The sequence below is a fragment of the Panthera tigris genome, chromosome B2, assembly GCF_018350195.1.
Source record: "Panthera tigris isolate Pti1 chromosome B2, P.tigris_Pti1_mat1.1, whole genome shotgun sequence".
Lineage (NCBI taxonomy): Eukaryota > Metazoa > Chordata > Mammalia > Carnivora > Felidae > Panthera > Panthera tigris.
The window spans coordinates 137437449-137464838 of NC_056664.1; positions in this window are offsets into that span (position 1 = coordinate 137437449).

The following is a 27390-nucleotide window of genomic DNA, read 5'->3' on the forward strand; positions in this document are numbered from 1 at the left end:
TCAGGGTATCTCCAACTATTCTCTAGAAGTACTACTCAAAGTCTCTCTTACCACCAAATATCTCCCCTAGTAACCTAATTGTGATTCTAGAAACTCTTTATAATAGTATCTGTTTAGCTCAAAGCAGAGGTTCTCAGTGTGTGGTCTCCATACAACAGCATCAGAACCCCCTAGGAGTTTATTAGAAATACACATCCCTAGGTCTCTCTCCAGCCCTACTCAGCAGAGTTGATGGGACTGGGGTTCAACGAGCTGTGCTTTATTGACCTCACATGATACTGATGCAGACCTAAATTTGAGAAAACCATCATCTTCAACTACTAAATTCGGTTAAATAAAAATCCATTATCTGGAAAGAGTAACTCACTAAGCAGTCGTAATCCATGTATACATACATAAAGTTATCTTATTAACTACTTGAGAAAGATGTCCAAGAATAAAACCTGATTCTACTAATGAAAGGGATAGATTAGGAAGGTCTCTTGATTCCAAGAACAACTGAAAGATAGTGCCAGAGGGAGAATCCTGGGGAGGTCCTAGGGAATTGGCAGTGCTTTAGCTTGAACCACCAAAGGAAATGGAAAAGGATTGACAAGGCATGAAACATTAACTCTCCCCATGGGATAATATTTTCAACAACCTGTCTTGGTCACTAGTGTAATTAGTCCCCAAAAGAAATAAACACACAGTCAGTAGAATCAATGGCCCATCTGTAAATGTATTTATACATTTTTAAATATGCACGTATTTGCATGCTCATTTATTTTTAGTGCTATGACAAAAGAGTATGATAAATATGATGCATGTGTTATTTCGTTTAATCATAATAACCTCATTTGGAAGGCACCATTAATGTCCCCATTTTACATACGAGAAAATTTAGGCTAAACACAGTAAGGGAATTTTGCTCAAGGACATATGGTAGAAATTTCAGAGATGAAAAAAATCTGTCTAGCACCAAGTTCAGCCTTTAACCAATAAACTAAAGGTAGATGATAGATGATGACAGTCTAGATAGATAGATAGATAGATAGATAGTAAATAGATGGTAGAGAGATAACCCAAGAATAATGTGTTATCTCTTCACAGCTGCATACTCTTTAAAACGCTAGATTACTATTTCAACAGGGTACCTTTCTCTGGATACAAGAGAAAAAACAATTATTTTCTATCAGAATTTAACTTTAAGAATTCATAAGGAATAACAGTCATCCAGTAAGTGTCCAATACCTCCTCCCTCCACCTCTCTGTCTCTCTGTCTCTCTCTCTCTCTCTCTCTCTCTCTCTCTCTCTCAAAAAAAAAAAATTATCTCTGGTAGCACACTGATTACTCATACAAATACACTATCTGCCTGTAATATCCCTGTGGTTCCATTTTCAAAGCCATTATCATAGCTCAGCCTCTTAATATTTCTTCCTGACTTACTGCTTTAATCCAGACTATATTCAACTGCCATGTTAAGCTTCTTAAACAAAACTCAGCTGTTGGAGTCCACACCTTTCTTCTACTCAAACCTAATAAAATAGACAAAGGGCTCTTCCCTTTGTGTTTAGACACTAGAAGATGGAGTCCTTACCTTTCTTTCAAGGCAAAGACCCATGCTATAAAATCAATGAGTTAAATGTAATTTCTACAAGCGTGCCCTGCATTTGATGACCTCTGTGCCTCTTCTCCTATAATTCCCTTCTCACTACCTTGTTTCTTCCTTCTGGATATACCTATTGAAATAATTCAAGATTCAATTAACATTTTTAAAAAATTTAACGTTTATTCATTGTCTTTGAGAGACAGAGCGCAAGTGGGGGAGGGGCAGAGAGAGAGAGGGAGACCCAGAATCTGAAGCAGGCTCCAGGTTCTGAGCTGTCAACACAGAGCCCGACCTGGGGCTCCATCCCACAAACTGTGAGATCATGACCTGAGCTGAAGTCGGATGCCCAACCGCTGAGCCACCCAGGTGTCCCTAGATTCAATTAAAATTTTAATTTCATGAGACGTGCGTGGGTGGCTCAGTTGGTTGAGCATCCAACTCTTGGTTTCTGCTCAGGTCACGATCCCAGGGTCATGGGATGAGCCCTGCCTCAGGCTCTGCACTGAGTGTGGAGCCTGCTTGAGATTCTCTCTCTCTCTCTCTCTCTCTCTCTCTCTCTCTCTCCCTCTGCCCCTCTGCCCTGCTTGCATGCTCTCTCTCTCTCTCTAAAATAAACAGAAAATTAAAAAAATTAACTTCATGAAATGTCCTCTTTTAACTCCTTCCAGATGTGATATCCTTCTGAAACCATGAGCTATTCTATGACACTTATAACCTTGTTCCCTTATTAAATGAAAGTTGCTTAAGATCTGAGTTTCACAAGTCACGCTGAAGTTCACTACTTAGTTCTCGTCTTAACTAAGTACTGAGTGATGCTGGGAACATTATCTAACCTACTTCTGCATTAACTCCTTTAGAAATTGAGAATAATAATGCATTTTTCACAGGGTTTTTGTAGTAATTAAATGAGATAACAAATGTCTCTAAATACTTGAAAACTATCTTCTTTAAATACAAAACATTGCTTCATCCATGACTGATATTATTACTGATTAGTATCGTCTTCCCTATGGTTCCTAGGATGACCCTACAGAGTAGTCACTTATTTGTATTTGGTTGGGTAAAATTAGTAATTACATAATTACTACTTGAAGCAAGATTACAAAGTAATAAGCTTTTTTGTATACATATCATTATGTTTACATGTAAAGAAATGCTGTCTTTCTCTTCATGAAGTTCTGAATACAGATTCAGGTAAGTCTTGTACTGCACAAAATATGCTAGGAACACTTTTTTGGAACTGCTGTTAGAGACAGTTTCTAAACCACACAAGAAATACTCTCTCTTTATAGTTATATCACTCTTGACCTAAAACAATTCCCCGGATGGATGCCCAATCTTATTCACCAAAGTTAGCTCAGAATAATTTGGCAAAAATAAAATTCAAAATGAAATATAGATTGCCAATTCTAAATATGGTCAAAGTCAAGTTACATTTCTTATGTTAAGATACATCTATCGCCTGAATTGTAATAAACCATTGTAACTGTGATCAAATTCACACACATGCAGGACATCACAACTGTATGGGGACTGCCACCTGACAGGAACTATAAGTTGTCACCAATTTAATCGCAAAATGAATTTCAAAGATGTTTTTAAAAATTAAAAAAAATGTGGGAATAAATGAAATGCAATACTGACAGTCTGCCACACCTCTTAGGGGACCATATTCAACAAAGTGTTTTTAGCTTTGAGTTAATTCTTCTACTGGGTGCAGAGTATAGACTAGAGTGAGTTTTTTGCTTTGGGGACTTTTTATTTACATATGGATCTCCAATTATTCAAAGACCAATAGTTGAAAACACTGCCCGCATTCCACTGAATTGTGGAAAGGCAAAGGTGTCTTTGAAACTTTGTCAAAAAACAATTGATCATATATGTATAGGTCTATTTCTGGGCTGTCTATTCTGTTCCATTAATCTATTGGTATATATTAATGCCGCTATCACACTGTTTTGGTGACTATAGTATATAATAAGCCTTGAAGTCAGATAGTATTATTAGCCCTCTAGCAATGTTCTTTTTCAGAATTGTTTTGGCAATTCAAAGTCTTCTGCATTTCCATATGAGTTTTAGAAATGGCTTATTTAATTTCTATCAAAAATATCCTGGGGTGCCTGGGTGGCTCAGTCAGTTGAGCACCCGACTTCAGCTCAGGTCATGATCTCGCGGTCAGTGAGTTCGAGCCCCGCCTCTGTGTTGATAGCTTGGAGCCTGGAGCCTTCTTGGGATTCTGTGTCTCCCTCTCTCTCTCTGCCCCTCCCCCACTCATGCTCTTCTTCTTCTCTCTCTCTCTCTCTCTCTGTCAGAAATAAACATTAAATTTTTTTTTTTAAATATCCTACTATATTTCCATTTGAAATTGTGTTGAATGTACAGATAAAGGGAAAAATTAAATCTTCTCGCCCATAATCCATGAATGTGGTTTATCTATTTATTTGGGTCTTAATTTCTGTCAACAATGCTCTGTATTTTCATACATATATCCTACACATCTTCTGTCATATTTAGTCCTAAGTATTTCACATTTCTTGATGATATTGTAAATGGTGTTTTCTTTTTTTTAATTTAAATTTTTTTTAAACATTTTATTTATTCTTGAGACAGGGAGAGGCAGAGCATGAACAGGGGAGGGGCAGAGAGAGAGGGAGACACAGAATCCGAAACAGGCTCCAGGCTCTGAGCTGTCAGCACAGAGCCCGACGCGGGGCTCGAACTCACAGACCGCGAGATCATGACCTGAGCCGAAGTCGGCCGCTTAACCCACTGAGCCACCCAGGCGCCCCGTAAATGGTGTTTTCAAAATTTTAATTCCTGAATGTTTGTTGTTAACATATTAAAATACAATTGATTTTGTATAATTGAACCTATATCATTCTAACTTCACCAAACTAACTATACTAAACTCATTCAATAGTTCTATTCACTTTGTTTAGATGCCAAATAAAAACAGTTTACTTCTCACTTTCCAACTTGCATGCCTTTTATTTATTTTTCTTCCCCATTGCAAATACTATAATCTCTAGGAAAATGTTTACCAGAAGTGACTAGAGCAGATACCTTTGCCTTGTTTCTAATCTTGGTGGGAAATATTTAATCTTCCACCTTTAAGAATAATGTTAGCTATACGTTTTTTAACATATGCCCTTTATTGAGATGAAGAAGTTCCCTTCTCTTCCTGGTTTGTTGAAAGTTTTTATCAAGAATTAATGATGAATTTTCCAAATGCTTTTTCCTCAGTCTTTTGAGTGACCATATGTTTTATATTCTTGCAATCTGTCACTATAGTGAGTTGCACTGATTAATTTCTAGTGGCAAACCAAATTTGCATTCCTGGAAATAGAAAATCTACTTGGTATAATGTGTTAGGCTTCTATCAATGGTTGGATTATATTTACAAAATATCACTAAGAATTTTTGCATTTATATTCATAAGAGACAATACTAACTTTCTCTTCTTATAAGGTCTTTGGTCATGCAACTTTTCTGGGGAACTTTGTGTAGAATTGGTATTACTTCATCCTTAATTTTTTTGGTAGAATTTGCCAGCAAAATCATCTGGGCTTGGAGTTTATTTTGTGAGAAGTTTATAAACTACAAATTGAAAGTCTATGATAAATATAGAGCTATTTGTATTATTGATTTCTTCTTTTAATTTTTTTAAAATGTTTATTTATATTTGAGAGAGAGTGTGTGTGTGTGAGTGCAAGCAGGGGAGGGGCAGAGAGAGACAGAGACAGAATCTGAAGCAGACTCCAGGCTCTAAGCTGTCAGCACAGAGCCTGACATTGGGGCTTGAACTGATGAGCCTCAAGATCATGACCTGAGCTGAAGTCTGACATCCAACAGACTGAGGCACCCAGACACCCCATTTATTTCTTCTAAAGTGAAGTTTTTTAGCTTGTGTCTTTCAATGATTTGTACACTTAATCTAAGTTGTTTAATTTATTGTCATAAAATTGTTGATTACCAATCTCTCACCATGCCTAGTATTATCTTAGTACTGCCCCATGGTCTCCTTATCTTTTTACTATCTTTGGAATATGTAATGGCATCACTTCTCTCATTTGCGTATTGGTAATTTGTATCTTCTTTCTTTTTGCTCTGATCTATCTGAACAGAAGTTTACTGATCTTATTTACCTGTTCAAAGAAGATAAAAATTGTATTCATTTCCTACATTGAAATTCTCTTTTCTATTTCATTAATTTTATTTATAATCTTTACCATTTCCTTTGCTCTGATTATTTGTGTTTAATTTGCTCTTCTTTTGAGCTTGTTTTTTTAAATTTTTTAAAATGTTCATTTATTTATTTTGAGAGAGAAAGAGAGAGCAAGGAAGGGGCAGAGAGAGAGAGAGAGAGAGAGAGAGAGAGGGAGAGAATCCCCAGGCAAGCTCTGCGTTCATGGGAGGCTTGATCTCACAAACTGTGAGATCATGACCAGAGCCTAAATCAAGAGTCTGATGCTTAACATACTGAGCCACTCAGGTGCCCCTGAGTTCCTTTAAGTAAGAGCTGAGGTCATTAATTTGAAACTGTTTCTTCTTTTCTAACACAGGCATTTAGTATTGCAAATTTCCCCCCAAATGCTGCTTTAATGGCATCCCACAGATTCTGCTATATGTTTTTATTTTCATTAAATTTAAAAAAGTTCTAATTTCTCATTTGTCTCTTCTTTTACTCATGGGTTATTTTATTTTACTTTTATCTTATTAGTTTTTTTTTTATTTTATTTTTGAGAGAGAGAGACAGAGCATGGGCAGGGGAGGAGCAGAGAGAGACGGAGACACAGAATCTGAAGCAGGCTCCAGGCTCTGAGCTGTCAGCACAGAGCCTGACTCAGGGCTCAAACTCATGAACCACAAGATCATGACCTGAGCTGAAGTTGGCCACTTAAGCAACTGAGTCACCCAGATGTCCCTCTCATAGGTTATTTTAAATTATGTGATTTAATTTCCAAATGTTTAGTAATTTTCCCCAAAGTCTTCCTGTTATTGATTACTAATTTAATTCAGTTGTACTACTTGAATATTTTTCAATTATAGAGACTTACTTTCCATATAAATTTCAGTGAGGTCAATTGGCTTATGAGGTCATTTAACTGTATAAGTGTATACAGGTGTGTAATCTTACTGATTTTCTGCCTCCTTTTTTATAAGTTATTGAGAGAGGGTTACTGAAATCTCTCACTGTAAATGGGAATTTGTCTATTGCTCTTAGCAGTTTTGTCAGTTTTTGCTTCATCTATTTTGAAGCTCTCAGGTGCAATCTAGAATTGTTTTATGTCGATGAATTGACACTTTTAAATTATGAAATAATTTTCATTCCCTTTTAAATCTACTTTGATATTAATATAGTTATTACAGCTTTCTTACAATTTGTATTAGCATAGCATATTGTTTTTCATACTTTAAAGCTTTTTTTGTCATTATATTTAAAATGAGTTTCTTATGGGCAACATATGGTTCAGGCTTTTTTTTTAATTGAACTGACAGTCTATTTTAATGAGAAAATTTAGCCCATTTACATTTAGTATGACTTTTGATATGACTAGGCTTCAATCTATCCTCTTGTTATTTGTTACCTACTTGTTCAGTCTATTCTTTTTTTCCCCCTTTCCTCTCCTTCTGCCTTATTTTGTATTAATTGAGTAGTTTTTATAATTCCATTTTATCTTTTCTGTTGGATTACCTGGAGTAATTCTTTGTCATGTTACTTTAGACTTTATGGTTGTTTTCTGGTTTAAATACACATCTTTAGCCTCCAAGGATTATTATTACTTCACATATAGTATATAAACATTACAAGTGTGTGCTTCCATTTCTTTCCCTCTGGGGCTTTGTGATATCAGGCATTCTGTTTCTACAAATTTTATAAAGCCCACAACTCATTGTTATTATTTTTGCTTTAAAATAATGATTATATTTTAAAGAGATTTAACATTTTACATATGATTTTACCCATGTAGCTCACATTTTCAAAGTCATTTAGAGGTAAACTTTTTACTTTTTGTACATCCAAGTTTCCATCTGGTATCATTTTCCTCCTGATTCTCTAACTTTAGTATATTTCTCTTAACTTTAGTATATTCTCTAACTTTAGTATATTTCTCTTAACTTTAGTATATTCTCTTAACTTTAGTATATTTATAGTATTGATGATAAATTCTTTCACCTTTTATATGTGCAAAAAAATCTTCATTCCACCTTAGTTTTGGAAATGTATTTTTGTTTCATAAAAATTCTAGATTGTCAGTTATTTTTTTTTTTCAGGCCTTTAAAGATATCGTTCCACTGCTTCTAGCTTTCATTCATCTGATGAAAAGTCTGTCTTATTTTTATCAGCCTTATCTTTTTTTTCATTTCTGTAATTTTTTTATTCACCTCTGACTGGTATATTTCGTCTTAACCTGCAGCTTTAGGGAATTTGATTTTGATGCATTGTGGCACACTTTTCTTCATGTTTATGGCGCTTGAGTTTCACTGAACTTATTGGATCAGTGAATTTATAGTGTTCTTCAAACTTGGACAATTTTAAACCATTATTTCTTTGAAAATCACCTCCAGCCTTTGCAGAAACTCCAATTACATATATGCTTAACAGCTTAAATTTGTCTGGCAGTTCAGTCATGCTGTTTACTTTTTTCCCAAGTCTTCTCTGTGTATTTTATTTTGTACAGTTGCCACTGCTAAATATTTTGCAAGATCTAATCTGCCAGTGCATTTATTTCACACATAGCAGCTTTTATCTCTAGTACTTGGGTTTTGGTCTTTTTTTTATGCCTTTAATCTCTCTAATTAGCATGTTCATCTCATCTCTGTCTTCTTCAGCAAATGGAGAAAGACAATTATAATAATTTGATGTCCTCTACTACATCAATTATCCACATTATTTCTGAATAGGTTTTGAATGAATAATCTATCTCCTCAGAATGCATTGTACATTAATGCTTCTTTTCATGTCTCTCTGGCAATTTTTCATTGGATACCAGACACCTTGAATTGTATTGAATTGTATTTTATTAGATAATTTTGAATTCTAAAAGTAAATCCTGAGCTTTGTTTTGAGATTCAGCTAAGTAACTTGCAAACAGCTTAATAATTCTTCTTCTTCTTCTTCTTCTTCTTCTTCTTCTTCTTCTTCTTCTTCTTTCTTCTTCTTCTTCTTCTTCTTCTTCTTCTTCTTCTTCTTCTTCTTCTTCTCCTTCTTCTCCTTCTTCTCCTTCTCCTTCTTCTCCTTCTTCTCCTTCTTCTTCTTCTTCTTCTTCTTCTTCTTCTTCTTCTTCTTCTTCTTCCTTTTCAGTTCTTTCCTTTACACTGTTAGGCAGTACCAGAACATTTAATCTCAGGAGAATTTTGTCCTAGAAGGAAAAAAAAAACCCTACCCTAATCAGTGTTTTGAGAACTATGAAGTTCTCCACTTTGGCTGTCAGAAACAGGTGGTATTTCCAGACCTGTTAAATCACTGTTCTCTCTAATCCTTACAGGTGGATCTTTCCCAGCCTCAGTTTCCCCACATGCGTGCACTGATCAGTTCTCAGATGAACTCTCAAGTGCATGCTCTGTAGATCTCAAGTTCTCTCCTTGTGTAGCTCTCTCTTCTCTGCTCTGAGAATTCTAGTCATGTTGGCTTTCCCAGACTTCTAACTCCATATTTTCAAATGAGAAAGATTACCAGACTCTGCCTAGGTTTCCCATCCCAGAGTTATCACCTGTAATTTTTCTCCAAGGAGTAATCTGGGGCAATAACAGGACTCACTTCATTTGTTTGCCATTCTCAAAGATACCTGTCCTTTGTTTCCCTAATGTTCAATGACTTGAAAGTGGTTGTTTCATATATTTTGTCCAGTATTTTATTTGTTTCTGGAGGGAAGATAAATCTAACTTCATGTTACTCCATCTTCTAAAGTAGAAATTGCAAGTTTTTTTCATGGTTAGTGATGGCTTCCAACCCTTGAATTAATCAATCTCTCTAAGCAAATCCATGATTATTTTGACAACCAGCTTAAAAATTTAGGCTTCAGCTTTGTTCCTACTGTGTTCTTATCCTTTAGGAAAAAAATGGCAAGTCTGTTTGTTTTTTTCTAGAGAATTACCTTGGATTTGCCTATTCTTTTTCCTTCTGGTTGATAGCATCTTGTTTTAAGAGCAAATTATGGACTTTCACTAATGTGTTTTATCTTTGTTCTTTTTATTGTAATTGTAAAGCACTTTTAGCATGCTACCATGTACATTTTCCAGATGTACTTTACATTTCTTTCATAACTTTCCATCACATGAAAGATTTGGGACTGGAAAAAGAACACCTGAGTTCTTACTCCATCTCTGCTACAAAGAAACTGTGGTATCTTGGGCAAGTTCTTTCATTTCTCAAAGCTTTAGTTGCTTCTGTAAAATAAATAAATAAATAAGATTAAGAGGTTTAAGCATTTTGCTAGTGTATGATTCTTAGTGTTATGCTTGCTCTAGTTTCAAGAGGTTTTTAAACATTAAGTATTTTAATAACAACTCTGTCCAATTTTTAAAAACGTAACCCTGTCCCAATTGTGCTTGTTGATTTCTATTCATTCTGTTCTGGGTTTGAGAATGTCACCTAGGACAACAGCCATGTTGGAACAGCTGACACCACATAGATTGACATTGTGTGAATACACTGAAGATGTATCAAATTGAAAATAAACCCTACTTGTCTCTTCAGGACCCACTTTTACTGAGATGAGAAGTGAATGAAAATTATTAAGTGTATGGGCTTTAAAAATAAAGCACCATGAAAAATTTTTAGGGGCTTTATTTTTTTTTCTAAATAACTTCCTAAATTTACTTCTTTAAAAAAGTTTTTTTGCTTTCATTTTCAGCACTTTGTACAATGTATATCTTACCTGTCAAAACACAGAGCACTTTTCTAAATCATTCACATACTTGTTCTAATATTTGAAATGGACTACAATGTATTCCCTAGCATTTTAAACTATTATGTCCTTCAATTTACAAGCAAAATATACTCCCATAGGTGTCTATATAAGTGAAGTGTCTGCTTTTTTCAATAACAAAGTATCTAAAAATTTAGAAGTTTAATATCTATACACCTGTGGTAAATATATTTTTTTGAGGAGAATGAAAATGTGAAGTGTTTGCCACAATTTTGTGGATGCATGCCAGAACTTTTTTGCAAACTGTGGTCCACAAACCTATTTTAACTGATGGTAAAGGTTATAACTATGGAAAAATAGATAGGGAATATCTTTTATAAAGTTCATACTTTAAAAATTCAGCTGCTGTATTTTCATCCATGCATATTTCTCCAAAAACAGATATCTACATTATTTTTTTTCTTCCTGTGGTCCTGAAATTAGAACTTCATGCTTCATTATCATTTCTTTCTTTTTTTTTTTTAATTCTTCACGTTGGGGTCATTTTAATTACATTATCATAATCAGCTTCACCAAAATCTATTTGAATACAGAGCTGATGCTACGAATATGTGGCTGGAATACCCAAAAAAGCAGGATGGATCTTGGAAGAAGGTGGCCATGTTTTAGGTATAATTTTCAGTCCTCTCAACACCTAAATGCCCTTTCTGACTTCCACTACTCAAAATACTGCCTGAATTTACATTTTTGTAAAGTCATTGTGGAGAATTCAGAGTTCTCTTCTTTTGAAAGTTTGAAACTATGCAAACACACTCTAAACTGTGTACCAGTTAATTAGGAATGAGTAAGCACCTGCCTGAGAGACGGACTCATCAAAAGTAGACAGATGGAGGGAGGAAGGGGAAGAGTGGTCACAGACACACAATCTCTAAAGGCAGCTGGGAAAACATCAAACACAAAGTCGACCATTTTTATTATTTACTTAACTCCATTTGTTTTATCAGCTGCTGTTGTAACAGTGCCTACTAAGTGAATTAGCTTTTGAGGATGAAAATAAATAAGATGACGAGGCTTGACTTCAAGCAATTTTGTGAAACTGGGGAACCAGAAAAATACAAAGTTGACATAGTAATATGGCAGTAAGCAGTATCTATTGATGTGAAAGTTCTGAGACCAAAATACATGAATGCTTAATTCTTCATGGTGTTGAAAAGGGTCTCAGAGAAGTCGTATGTTTTTATCTTTAATTAGTATTATTTACTTCTCAGAGGTTTTCACAGATAGTTTTTAATTCTCACTAAAATCCTAGGAGGTAAACACTATATCCTTTAAAAATGAAGAAGAAACAGATAAGGAATATTTACTGATTTATGCAAAGCTACATAATAGTAAAGAGCACAGCTCAGATTTCCAGCGCTTTTTCTGGTGTGGTCAAAGATTGTCTTGAAACTGTGACATTAAGAAATTAGGATAATCTCCAAATTATATACCTTTTTGTAAATAGAAATTTTTGAAGTGTTTAAAAACATGACCTTCTAAATAAGGTGGGATAAACATTTTGGGAATATGTTTATCCTGTCACTTGCTCATTATCATTGGTTTCAAAGGTTAACTACAGCCGGAAACTGTCTGCTTTGACTGATTAATGGAGCTGGAATAAATGACATTTTGCTACAAAGTACAGGTATTGTAAGTGACATGTCCTTGAAAATGATGAAAACAAAGCTTTAGAAGAAAACAACATTTTGGTAAGGATCTGAGAGTCCTTCATTCTCAGAGTCCTTGTATTGGGCCTGGTTTTGTTTAATAGATCAGTTCTAGGAGGAACAGAGGTTTGGCAGATATTCAGGACCGACAAATTATTGACTCTCTCACCAGGACATACCCCTTACGGAGCTCTATGCTGCTAAAAATTGGAAAGGTGTTGCAAAAGATTTATTTCAAGAAAGCAGGCTGTGCTCTTAAAATGAGAGGTGGAAAGATTTAACAAATATGTTGTTCATTATAGTTTTATAATGATAAAGCCTTCAGAACAACGCTTTACACACACACACACACACACAGAGTCATCTAACTATGCAAATGAATTCTCAAGACAATCCTCTTGTCCTCTAATCCTTCCAGCCAGATTGCCATTACTAAGACACATTAATTTAAAAATTATTGAACCATCACCACTCTTGTTTTCTCATGTATACCTGGAGCTTCCCTGGGTCTTTAAGTAGTAAGAAAGAAGAGATTGGAAAGAGAGCACTGGGTATACTTTGTCACATTGACAAATGAACAATGAATTAGCCAAGTAAAAGATGGCATTCAAGTAAGACCCTGGAGGGTAACAAAATGAAATTAAAATGTAGATTAAAATGTCTACTCTCTGTGCAGAACAGCATTGTACATAGTTTTTTAAAATTTGATAAAGCAATTTGAACTGTGGCCTCAAACAGCAAGGAGGAGCTTCAATAGACATACGATATAAACTGTGAACGTACGTATTACGTACGTACAATACATATGTATGTATTAGATGTACAATATAAACTGTGAAAAAGGAAAGCCTGGGCACAAACAGGGATGATGGGCTGTGGATGCAATGTGCAGGGAAGGAAAATGTAAACTCCATCCATAACATGCTTTCCTGCACTGGCCTGCTCTGGAGCTGCACAGACATGTGCCTGTGCCCATGTAGGTGAATGTCACCTTTTTGCTACTTTGCATTTTACTGCCTTTTACAAGCTGTGTGTCCTTTGGGAAATTATATTCTTCAGTCTTTAGTTTACCCATTACTAAATTAAGATAAGAGAATTACTTTCCCAGCTTATTGTCAGGGGGAGGTATTTGAATGAGATAATGCATATAAACCAAAAAGCAAAGGGTTCAGGAGTACACAGTTAGAGCCTGAAGACTGAGAGCCATAAAAACTTCCAAGAACATCCCTCCTTTTAAAAGCTTCTCTTTGGCCTTCATTTCATTCTTGCTATTGCATACAAATAAACCCCTTCTCTACCTACCTAGTCAATGGCATCACCAAGCTGGTCTTCCCTCATGCACTTTTGTACCTCGCCACAGCAGCCCCCCAACACACCAAGTCCTCCCTCTCTTCCAAGACTCTGCAATGATTCCCTCAGCCTCGAAAAGTCCTCTTCCCCCTCCACCTGATAAACTCCAACTCATCCTTGGGAATTCACTCTCTTCTGTGAAATCTTCCCTTCACCTGTGCCAGTTAGCGCTACTTCTCCGACAGTCTTACATACAAGACCTGATTCATATTTCCTTTAGAGACCCTGAGCTCATGCAAAGCAAGGGCATTCCATTTATTTATTCGTTCCTTCATTTATCCAACATTTATCAACCATGGGTGTCCTCTGTGTGCCATGTGATGTACTAGGTGGGCAAAAGCACATTTTTAGGTAGTATCTGAATCCCCTTAACTTAGACCTTTTCTTTCTGTGGCTGACACTAATACCACTAGTTGCCGAATAGTAACGAATGGGGCAGAGAACATTTGTCTTGTCTTCAAATTCTCAGTTACCCAAGACAACCCCCCAAAATATAATCATGGCAACCTCCTTGAAACCTTTTCTTCTTTACTTCTAATATAAATGAGCAGATCTGTTTTGTTTTCTACTAAAATCTATATTAATTCCATCTATATTTACTTTAGACTTGTTTACATGACTGTTTCCCTCTTGTAATCTCAAGTTCTTTAGGGATGGAAACTCTACTTGTCTTAACACAATGCCTGGGACAGATCATGTATCCTCAAAGTGCCTATGGAATGAATGGCTAAGAAACACACATACTGCTTTCTTTTTCTGTACAATTTCATATCCATTTTGTCCCTTAGCTAAATACCCTTCAGTTCCTATGCTATGGACCTCAAAATCTCAAGCGTCTGGTGATTATTATAGGGCTTCAATTTTGAGATGATAAGCAAAACTAAATGTTGGCACTTCCATCATCTTCAGAAGGTATTAACGTGGACTGAGTACGTTTCAAATAAAGAAAACAGAAAGTGTAAGAAAGATCAGGGTATATCTGTGCATACAATGTCATTGAAAGGAGAAAATTAAGCTTTGGGTCTCATTTCCATTGTAAACCTGGGAAGGGATAATTTTCTCCCTTCTAGATTCTGTTCACCCATTTAAGACATGCTTCCCAGAGCTCTTGATTTTTCTCCAATATGAAGTTATCTATATCATTGATATCTCTTTTCACCCTCCTGTTAACTTCTTTTTCCTCACTTTGACCATTCCACTAGAAATAAAATACCTTTGGGGCTCCTGAGTGGTTCAGTTGATTAAGTGTGGGATCAGCTCAGGTCATGACCCCAGGGTCATGGGTTTGAGCCCCACATCAGCCTCTACTCAGCATGAAGCCTGCTTGAGATTCTCCCTCTTTCTCTCTCTTTCTCTCTCTCACTCTCTCTTTTTCTCTAAAATAAAAAAATTTTAAATAATAATAAAAAACAATAATCTAACTTGTTAGTTAAGCAAATTAATGTCACTGGAAAAGGAAAATTATTACACCTTGTACAGTAAGAATAATGTTGTAAGCCTGACTTACAAATCATACAGCATTTAGTTTCATTGAAAGAAGAAAGTCTTCTAATTATAGTTTGCAAGAAGAATGCTCCAACATTGTGGCTCCTCATTGCTTTGTACAAAATAAAAGACTGTATGACATGCCTTTAGTTATGGTAAGTTACAGATACCCTAAATCCCGAAATACCTTGCCCTAGTGCTAGCAGATGCCTTATAAATATTCTGTTCTTTCAATGGATCATTTTATCTCTGTGTAGCAAGGGAGCATGCTATTCTTACTGTATTGTTAATATGTAAAAGTATCTCATTCCAGCTTATTGAATCCACGTTGGTCAGCCAACCATCACATATTTGCATTTCAGCTACATCGCAGACAATAACATACCTTTTCCCACTCTCTCAAACAGTTCTCCCAAATGAAATTAGTGACGTGGCTTTTTCTTTTTGTCAATAAACTTTGAATTTCTCTATAAAGTCATCCAAACAAATTTTATCCACCTGGCACCCATCTCCTCTTTTATTGGTAAGAGTTTCCCGATGTCATTCATTCCTGTGTCCTGCAACTTCAGGAACAGACAACCCAATACTATCTTTAGAGGCATTCCTATGATTCAGACCTGGGCCAAACAGCAACACGCTACCTTTCCTTGTCTTAGTGATTTCTGATCTTTTTAGTAGTAGACTCAGTTAAGCTAACCAGAGTGAAATCCAGAACTTTGAGTTAAAGGCCTGGAGAAGAGATAGTCTTCCCCCCTGGCAAAGAAAATAGACCATGCAGTCCCAGAAGCTGCTGGTAGCAATCTAGCTTCCAAAACCTGTGTACTGGTGGGTCTGAGAACAAAGCCAGCCTGGAGGTAGCAGAAACTGATTCCCACGGTGTGAGCCCTGCATAAGGTGTCACCTGAAGTTACCCACTCTGAAAACATTTGATATATGCCCCTCCCCAAATTTCCTCTTTCGGCTTAGATTAGTTGAAGTTGCAGTTGTGACATTATTGTTGCTTACTCCAAAAAATTCCCAACCTATACTGTCGGGATCACCTACATAATTGGCAGCATTGTGTGCACAAGTAAAATGCAGAGTCCTTTTCCAAAAATTATTAAAATCTTAACACCCCGACAGCATGACCTGAAACCAAGGGTGGGATCCCTCCAAGGGCAGGAGTCTGTGCAGCTGCCTCTGAATACAATCATATATGTTTAAAATCTAACTCATTAACATTTACTTCCTACTTATTATGTGTAGGTCATTGTGCCAGTAGATAAAAGAATTAACATGTGTTTTGACTACACATATAAGTGATGTTATGTAACATGTAAGGTAATGACTATACAAGGAAAGAAACAATTAAAACAATATTTAGAAGTACCTTTATAAAAAAATATTCCATGAAAAGCAAAGCAGATTGGGGCGCCTGGGTGGCTCAGCCGGTTAAGCATCTGACCTCGGCTCAGGTCATGATCTCGAGGTTCGTGAGATAGAGCCCAGCGTCGGGCTCTGAGCTGACAGCTCAGAGCCTGGAGCCTGCTTCGGATTCTGTGTCTCCCTCTCTCTGACCCTCCCCCATTCATGCTCTGTCTCTCTCTCTCTGTGTCAAAAATAAACATTTTAAAAAATTAAAAAAAAAGAAAAGCAGATCAGATGAAAGCAAATTTAATTCAGTTATAGAGTATACTTGAACCTGAGAAAAATTCTGCTTTCCAGTGCTAACCAGATATTATCTTCTTCTTCTTTTTTTTTTTTTTTTTTTTTTTTTAGAGAAGCTTCCAATATAAAAGTTTCTGTTGTTTTGTTGCTTGAAGCAGCTTCAGGAATCATTTCTTAAATTACCACTGACTATGTTTCATCATAAATCTTAATGAGTTAATAAATACTTCTGTCATTACAATTACAAGACATGCTTGTTTGCTTATTACAGTGACTAAACCTAGGAATGTACACTTGAGGCTACCCAAAATCAGAAACAAGTTCAAATTAATCATTGCAAAGTTGTATCCAAAAGGAAAAAGTTATTTCTTTTTCTTTTATAATTATATATTTATTTTTCAAAAATCATCATCACATTTTAAATTTGACGTAGCAATACATAGTCATGTTGAAAAACTAAAGGTCACAGAACATATCTCAAATAAAATATAATTTGAATGTAGGGGCACCTGGGTGGTTCAGTTGGTTAAGCATCTGACTTCGGCTCAGATCCTGATCTTGAGGTTTGTGAGTTCAAGCCCCGCGTCGGGCTCTGTGCTGACAGCTCAGAACCTGGAGCCTGCTTTGTATTCTGTGTGTGTGTGTCTCTCTCTCTCTCTCTCTCTGCCACCCCCCTACCCCGCCGTGCTCATGCTCTCTCTCTCTCTCTAAAAAAAAAAAAAAAAAAAAAAAAAAAAAAATATATATATATATATATATATATATATATATATAATTTAATTTGAATGTAATCTATGGAAGGTAGATTATACTGCAAAAACACCTCTGTGGCCTGCTGTTTCTACTTAAGATTATATCTTAAGAAGTTTTCCAAGATAATTAAATGTTGTTCAAATACCTGATTTCAGTCGTTACATAGTTCTTATTATAATTTTTAACTTGCCAACTATTTAATGTTATTGTTGTATATTTATGTTGCTTCTAAGTTTTGCTATTAATAAATAATGTTATGCATATTTTTGTGTGTATATCTTGGTTTCATGTGTTACTTCCCTAAAATAAAACTATATACATAGGATTACAATGGCCAGGAGTAAGAAGACAAAGAAGCAGGATTACTGACTCAGAATTTTTCTATTACTTAAAAAAAGCTTATACAAACTTACTTTTCTACATTTTATCAATTTATCTATGTTTGGAAAAACATAGGTCCTTAACTCACGTTGTACACCAAAATAAATTCCAATTGGGATGTTGAGTTAAATGTAAAAAGGCAGATAAATGTTAACTGATTTAGTTAAAAATCTAGTCAAACGTGCATGTGAGCCAGTGCAAAAATACCATAATGGAAAGTGTAACTATGTTATGATAAATTAGAATTAAATATTCCTTTATTAAAAATTTCATAAATACACATAAAAGGCAAATGAAAAATTTGTTTTAAAATGCAGAATAAATGGCAAAAATATCTAGTCTTTTAATAAAAAGTTCTCTTTGAAATAATTAAGAAGAAAGAAAATAACTAATACCCCCAATAAAAAAAGAACCAAGGATGTGGACGTGAATAGCTAATAATAGAAGAAAGGCAAATGTACATTAACCATATGAAAAATATTTATCCTCACCAATAATGAAAAAATAAAATGAAAACAAAGTTTTATGATATTGGTGGTACTTACAAATGATAATATCTAGGGCTATGTGTAGATCTGAAATTGATTTTAAAAAATCATCTTGAAAGACAATCAAGCATACTTATCAAAATTTTTTCAAAAAAAACTTAGAAAATTAACCTAAAGAAAAAAATTAGGACTGTGGACATACATTTATCAGCAATGATTATTTGATTTATAATAATAATCACAATAGTAACCTATAATACCTAGTAATAGAAAATTGGTAAAATTGGTGTATCTTTATGATATTAATACAATATTGTCATTAAAATAATTTTCATAAAGTAAATTTCAAGACACAAGAAGGCATTTGCAATAAATTGTGAAATGTAGTCTCCCTCACTGAATAGAGATAATCTGTATAACCAATAGTGTATTGTAGAAATGAGAGTGTGACTTTATAGGCCAGGTAATAAAAGACATTGGGGCTTCTTCCTTGCTCTCATTCACTCGAGACATTCAATTAGACCATTGGAAAGATGAACCCTCCTGCTAACAGCTCACATCAACTTGCTCTCCATGTAAATGAGCCATCTTGGAATCTGAGCCTCTCACCCAGCTAGGTAGGTCTTCAGATGTTCATAGCTCCAACTGACATCTTGATTGCAACTTCGTGAAAAATCTCAAGCCAGAACCTCTGAGCTATGCCACTCATGTATTCCTAACTCATACAACCTATGCAAGATGATTAATATTTATTGTTTTAAGATGCTAAGTTTTGAGTTTATTTGTTACAGGGTAACAGAGAGCTAATACTGTACCTAATAGCCAACCTAACAAGTATGAATCTTAGGATGATTTCCTGGCCCGTCAAGATAGAAATACTCACTTCACTATGTAGGAGATTGTAACACTGATCATGATTAGGTACAATCATGAGAAGAAAAACCAGACTTGGGATGAAACAAACACCAGATGGGACAGTGAAGACACAGAAACTGGGACGTCAGTGACACTGTTGGGCCATGAACCAGTCAACACTCAATATAGAATTTTCAGATTTAGGAAATAATAAACACCTTTATCATCAATAGGTCAATTTGAGTTGTGTGTTTCATTCTCTGCAGCAAAAGTTTGCTGGCACCAAATACAACAATGGCCTCAGGAAAAATGCCTTCAGTCCTCCATCCCTACATCAGTTACATCTTCTGTGCTCTCATTCGCACACCTATGCACCTATCCTTGTTCAATATGCCACAGCAACTTAAACACACTGCATTCTTTCATATTTCTATACTTTGACACCTGATTTGCACTCTCCCTGGAAAGCCTTTTGTTTTCTTTCATCTCCTATGAATTCTTAAAGATTCAGTTTATAGGTGATTTTCATTGTGAATTTTCCTGGACACTCCCTTCTCTCTATTCCCTTCTCTCTAATGATAACAGCATTTTAATTGAATCTCCATTATAATGCTTTCCATATCACATTATAAGTACATATTTTTTTCTATCTTGCTTTCCTACTATTTTCTTATGACCTTGAGAGCAAGGGCAATTTCTTACGCAATTTCCTAGCTTAAGAATTTAGCCTAGTGCTTGAGACATGGCAGGAGCTCATTAAAAGTATCTTGAGTTAATTAACTGTTGATTAAAAGTAGTCTGTGTATGTAAATGGTGCTATTCTAATGTAAAATAAAAAGATTCATACCAATTCTAAATTAGAGGCATCTTGGCCTTTGAGCAGTGACTTTCAAACTTTAGTATCTACAAAAACTGCTCAGAATGCTGGAGAAAATGCCAACCCTAAGTTTTGCCACCAGAAATTCGGATTCAACATTTCTGGACATAGGGATCTGTCCTGATGTTCCAGCTTTACTAGTCCTGGAATCTTGGGAATCTCACTTGGTTTCCTTGTTCTTCTATTTCCCCACCTGTGAAATGGAGATGAGAATATTACTTATAGTGTCTAATTATATTACTTTAAATGTCAGGAAACAAATAAGTTAACATATTAGACGAATCGGCACAGGACCTGAAAAGTAGGAAATGCTTATATATTTTTCTAGTATTTGGAAAACAGTAGTGTATGTGGTCAAGTACACAAATACTGGAACCAAGCCTCTGGGGTTTGAATCCTGTCTCTCCTATAGCCAGCTGTGTGTTTTAACCTCTGCGTCTCAGTTCCTTTATGTGTAAAATAAAGGTGATGTCAGTAATACCAACGTCACAGGATTTGTATGAAGATTAAATGAGTTATAAACATAAAATTCTTAAAATAGTGCTTGGTACATGGTTAAGTTCTATATGGTTCCCCTTTTCCTATTCTTTTGGAATCACTAAAACTTTCCTGGAGAATATGTTCCCAGACGTAGTCCTCATTATTTCTCTTTTCTCAGCTAAGAAATACGTGTGGCCCTTTTTGAGAGTAACTCCGTATCTCATACCAGATGCATGCTCTCTCTGCCTAGGCCCCAGAGTTACCACCAGAAACTAGAGACGCTAGACAGCCTTCTGACATGTCTCCACTTCCTAGCTTCCATAGACAGAACTGAAGGCGAGGACATTAGAATAAAGTCATTAAGAGTCTCAATCCGTCTCCTTGCAAAAAGGCATCTGGTCAACTCCAAAATTGTACTGTGCTTCATTTTATTATTTTTATGGGAATTTTGAATTCTAATTCTAAATTTTTTTAATGTTTTTATTTTATTTTTGAAGGAGAGAGAGAGACAGAGCATGAGAGGGGGAGGAGGAGAGAGAGAGGGAGACACAGAATCCGAAGCAGGCTCCAGGCTCTAAGCTGTCAGCACAGAGCCCGATGTGGGGCTCAAACTCACAAACTGTGAGATCATGACCTGAGCCGAAGTCGGACGCTTAACCGACTGAGCCACCCAGGCACCCCTAATGCTAATTCTAAATACATGCTGAACACCCAGAAAAGAAGTAATCCAGTAACAGAAAAGTAAGAATTCAACTTTATTCCATTAATAAATAGATTCATTCATCTGAATTTCGAGGAATATCAAACATCTATATTATCATTAAAATTAAATAAATAGGCATATATAAGTGAACTAAACAGCTAACTAGAAGAAAAACTTGAATAACTGAAACAATATCTTTATATGATATTTACAAGCTTTGGGCAATTGACATATTTTACAAGAGCTAGTGAGTTCTAGCTAGATGTCTGGTGCTACCAATATCCAGTCTCTCAAATATGAATGATATAATATTTACAGAACTGTGATAGGAAAAGAAAAAGACATAGAATATTGGCTCTTCACTGTATCTGTATACATATATGTATATAGATACCTGTATACATGCAAATATACACACACATATACACATATACATTAGCAATTGATGCTTTATAATAAAATATTCTTTTTTTAATTTTTTTAATGTTTATTATTTATTTTTGAGAGACAGAGTTCAAGCAGGGGAGGGACAGAGACAGAGGGAGGCACAGAATCTGAAGCAGACTCCAGGCTCTAAGCAGTCAGCACGGAACCTGATGAGGGGCTCGAACCCATGAATGGTGAGATCATGACCTGAGCCGAAATCAGATGTTTAACCAGCTGAGCCACCCAGGCACCCTTATGATAAAATATTCTAGGGCATACTTTTAGGCAAGATCATTATACATTTGTTGATGTGTTCTAGCTACGCATTTCTTTCAGATACAGACAGACTTAAACCAAAAAAGGATAGCAGGTCGGGGTGATATAAGCATCATCAGATTGGCACTTCTAGAATGATCCTGTCAAAGGGACAAAAAGATTTAAAAATAAACAGCGCTAGCTGTCCAGCTTACAACACCTTTATTTGTATGTAATATCGCACTGTGTTAGAAATATTTGGTGGTAGCAGTGATTTTTAAATTAAAAATTGAAGTAAAGTTGTTATTTTCTGTCTGACTTCAGAGGCACAGAGGCACTCTGTGCTGTGAGGCAGAATGGAGTTCTAGCTCGCTTTCCCCACTCTACTGTCTAAGTGACCCTAAGCAAGCTCATCACTGTATCTGGGGTAAATCATATCAAAAATCCCTTATCTAAATGAAGATTTGGAACAGGGTCAAATTATTTCTTAAGGGTTGGTCTAGATATAACTTTTATAATTATTATGTAGTTATATATTTTCCCATGAAGAAGAAATATACCAATATAAGTATTAACAAAGTTACATATATTTTCATGTTTGTTATTCAAAATGAACACCTATGGATCTCTTCTATGTAGATTTTTTATATTCTTTGTACAATATTAGATTACCTATTTTTAGATTAGATTTAGATTAGATTACCTCATCTCCTACTAAAATGAGAACTCTTTGAGGACAAAGTAAATATCCGATTAATCTTGAATTCTCTATGTGTCATTTACTAAGACATGGTCTCTCAGCTTCAAACCCACCCTTCACCCTTTGTGTTGTGGTGACAAGCTATCCCCGTGGCTTCCTGTTAGGCTTTTAGCTGGGAGAGGGCACCAGAGACAGAGAAGCACAACTCCTTCCTGGGTCTTTCCTGTTCTTTTTCTGTTGGTTGTACCTGTCAGAATCAGCCTCGCAAATTATCTGCAATTGGATAATGACAATTTATTTCACTAGCAACGATTGATTTCAGATTGGAATTTTTCTAACCCCTACAGAACCAAATTCTTCGTGTTCCCCTCACAGGTGCTACCTGCAGAGAAAAAAAAAAACCCTCCTCAGAGGTCAAAGTTTCAAGTCCAGTGTTCCACCTTCAAACTTCGATGTTTTCATCATGTCAACCCCTGTCCCTTTGTTCTCTCAGCCCTAGGAATGATAGCTTCTTCTTACAGTTCCTACCTTCATGCTAAGGCTTCCATTATTGCTTGTTCGTTTTTTTTAAATTTCTACTTTGTAGTTCTTTGTATGAATTTATCTGTGCTGAAAGTGTCGGTGTGATTTCTGTCCATTGACTCAATGCTAACTGGTACACGTTGGTACCCAGTGAGCGATACACATGGAATAAGGTCTCTATGAATGTTAGCTGTTCCTGCATTTTTAATAGAGTACATTACAGGTTTTATTCAACTGTGACTGGTGTGCCCTTTCTGCATAATTAACTCTACATATTCTCACACAAAGCGTTCAACTCCGAAGCACATTTTTAATCTGTGAAGCTTCACAAAATATCTTTGAAAAGTACTTGATGTTGACATTGCATTTCTTTGAAAATCACGAATGTTGAAAGACCACGCCCAATCAACTCGGAGTGAGGCAATAAATACCCTGCCGTTTCATTGTCCAGATTTTGTCAGTGGGATAGTTTAAGTGTGACTGCAGTTCTGTCAATATTCATAACTGAGCAAGATAAAAACTGAATTACATGGGCTCTTTCTGTTTGTATCTGGGAACAACCATGAGCCAGTGGAATGCAACTGGAAGTAAGCAGAGGAAGCTTATGGATACTTAAACGGAAGCTTCAGAGCAGAAAGTGTAGGGGGAAATGTGCTTAATGCAGCAGAAATAAAGATACAAGAAGATGGCAGAATGAAGAGCTATTGGCTAACCTAGCACCTAATAACATCAGAGATGGTTTTATTTTATGGTGCATGAATAGCTAAGGATCATTTTAGAGTTCACTTCAACTTGTGAAAAAAAAAATCAGCACCATTGAGAGAGAACAAGCTTAGAGGAAAGGTTCAGCGGTACAGGGTTTTTTTGGCTTGGTTGTTGTTGTTGTTGTTGTTTTCATCAATGACAGAATTTATGGTGCATTTATTGTTACATTTCTCCACTCTCCCTACTGTAGCCCTTTTCCCACTGACATGACCTAGGTCTTTAGTGACAAGATAATCTTCATGGGATTTTTCCCTTCATGGAATTTTCTCTCCCTTCTAGTTGAAGATTCTACCTCACTAATGTCAAAGAATAGGTTTTTCTAATATAGTTTTGCTGAATTTCAACCCACCTTGTTCTTCATTTGTGCCTGCATTATTTTGTTACTACAGATATTTGATGTTTTCTTTAAAAATCCATGAAGATTTGTCAACTCAGGAGCCAAGGGACATATTTTAGTCGTCGTAAAAGAAATGCTAATAGTTGTCGACAACTGCATCATACTTTATACATTTCAGTGAATTTTCCCATAAAAATGTTTCATTTTATTTTCATGACACTGTGAGGTGAACAAACCAGATAAATCGTAAAATTTTAGAGCAAGAAGGAACCATAGAGAACACTCAGTATAAAGTTTCCATGACTTAATAGTCAGGGTATGTTTTTGGCTAAAGTAACAAGTAACAGAAGATCCAGTTTCAAATGAGCCAAATCTCTCCTACACTGTCTCTATGACATAACAAGAAATATGCAAGTAATCTGGTACCAGGGTTGGTTAATCAATTTGCCGATGAAGTCATCAAAAAACCAGGCATTCTCTACATTTTGTTCATCATCCTTGTATGATATGTGAACCTATATTATTAGTCAGGGATTTACACAGAAAAAGAACCTATAGGTTGTGTACATAGAGAGAAAGAGATTTATTTGGCTCACATGATCATGAAAGCAGACAAGTCCAAAATCCGCAGAGCTGATGTTCCAGCTAAGTTCAAAAACCAGAAGCTGCTACAGAGCCAGAATAAGCCAACGTCCCAGACCAAAGACCAGCAGGCAGAATTCTCTCCTACTCACCGTTCGTCTTTTGTCCTATTCAGGTCTTCAGTTGATTGAAGAGGCCCATGTACATTAGGGAGGGCAATGTTTCACTCAGTCTACTGACTCAAATATTAAGTGCGTCCAAAAACATTCTCACGAAATCAGCCCAAATAATTTTTGACCAAATATTTAGGCACCCATGGCCTAGTCAAATTGACACATAAACTTAACTATCACAACACCCATATTACAGAAATAATGAGATAGGCTGCAACAGACTCCGGGCATCAATTCCTCACTCATTTACAAAAGCCTAAATTAAGGAATGTATATCCTTTTCTCAAGATCCATTCTTTTTTTTTTTTTTCATTTTATGTTATTTTTAAGAGAAAGGGAAAGAGAAAGAGAAAGAGAAAGAGAAAGAGAAAGAGAAAGAGAAAGAGAAAGAGAAAGAGAAAGAGCGTGTGTGAGCAGGGGAGGGGCAGAGAGACAGGGTGGGACAGAGGACCCGAAGCATGCTCTGTGCTGACAGAAGAGAGTCCAATGTGGGGCTTGAATTCACAAACCATGAGATCATGACCTAAGCCAAAGTCAGACACTTAACCAACGGAGCCACCCAGGTGCCCCTCTCATGATCCATTCTTAACAGCAATGAATCTTCCTAGATAAGTTTTCTTCATATCTTACTGGACATAATGGTATCCCTTGTCCATTACCAGGCCAATTACTGTCAGGTGGCTGGAATTCATATGATCACCTTTGAGAAATCAAGATGAAGCATTTGGCTGTCCAGGGTCAAAAGAATATTAGTGCCCTCTTTACAAAGAAATTGTGAAGAAAAATGATCGTTCTGTAGGCACTAAATAACATCTGACTCATTGATGAAAATAAGACCCCCTTCATCTGAAAAGCATATTTATGGATTCATGGGCATTCTCTTGATATAATTATTATATGTGGTAACCTTTTTTGGAAAAAAAATTCAGTTTATTTATTTATTCTGAGGTGAGTAAGGGGCAGAGAGAGAGGGAGAGAGAGAATACCAAGCAGACTCCACACTGTTGGCATTGGCCAACAGAGGGCTCTATCCCGCTAACCGTGAGATCATGACCAGAGCTGAAATCAAGAGTCAGAAGCTTAAACGACTGAGCCACCCAGGCACCCTATAACCTTAAAGTTAAAGAGTGATTTTGAGATTGCTTATTCAAACTCTTCTCTCTAGTAACATCTCCTAGCAATAATTTCTCCTTCTAAATAGGCTTGACAGTCATATAAACTCTACTGCAACATTTATAAGGATTGAGAAGTTCTTGTTTTATTTTGTTAAACAATTCTAATTATTAAGTAGGTCTTTTCTATGTTTCCCCATAATTCAAAGCAATATATTGAGTGTCCACCATGGGCTCCCTATAACTTCCAACTGGTACATTTTGACTGCCTTCTGGGGAAGCACAGGAAAGTTCTAATTTTCTTTCCATATGACTGTGTCCCTTCACAAACACAGCCAAAAAAAAATCAAGTAGTTTGCTAAAAATCACAAAGCTACTTACTGGCAGCATTAAAACAACTTCTCTCTCTTACATGACACAATATTCTGCTTTTTCATGTACTGACTTTCCTCCAACTCTTGAACAGTGCTTGTTGAATTATTCTAGTGTTTCAAGTTTTTAAAACAGAGTAGATGATATTAAATAAGGAACTATGGCTAAATTATCTACTGTTGGAACCCATACTCTATGTTTGAGCAGAATTTCTTTTGTCGATGCTGAAATGCAATTCTCATTTCCCTTTCCTTCTCTTTATGTATTTCAAACTAAAATTCTGTTTCTCCACTGGTGGTTGTGTCCTTGAGCTTAGATTTAGTGGTAGCAGCCAAATGGAAGTTAAATTGTTGGATCCTGTTCTCATGAAAAGGAAGGTAAGAATCATCAGGAGAGCAGTAATCTAGAATAACAACTAGAGGTGACCTTTGCATCTACAGAAACAGACTCTGGGTCTTATGAAAGACTCAGTGTTTCTTTGCACCCCAGCAAGAGAACATGCTATTTGCTGTAACACTTTCCACTGTCTAAAACTATAGCTATTCATTATAGAACACTAATAAATTATATCAAGATGCTAATTTTTTAATTGATTGGCATAAAAATATATGCTGATTATGATATGATTAAGATGTATTTTGAGGTTTGACTTTTCCTATTCTATCAACCTTACAGAGAAATATGGTCTAAGAACATCCAAGTACAGGAAGATGAATCCTGAAGAAGTTGAGTCAGCCTTTGAAGGGAAATGGGACTTCTTCATTTTTACCAAAGTTAGTCATTCACATAACCATGTTCCTTGCATTTCAGTGAGAAGTAAGGCACAAACAACCAAATCATTCTATTTCCCCCCATTTGTTTTGATTAATGATTTCTCATTGCTTACACTACCCATTTTCTGGTGGTGCAACGTAGACAAGCATGCATTTTAAGATATCATTATGAAATATATACACTAC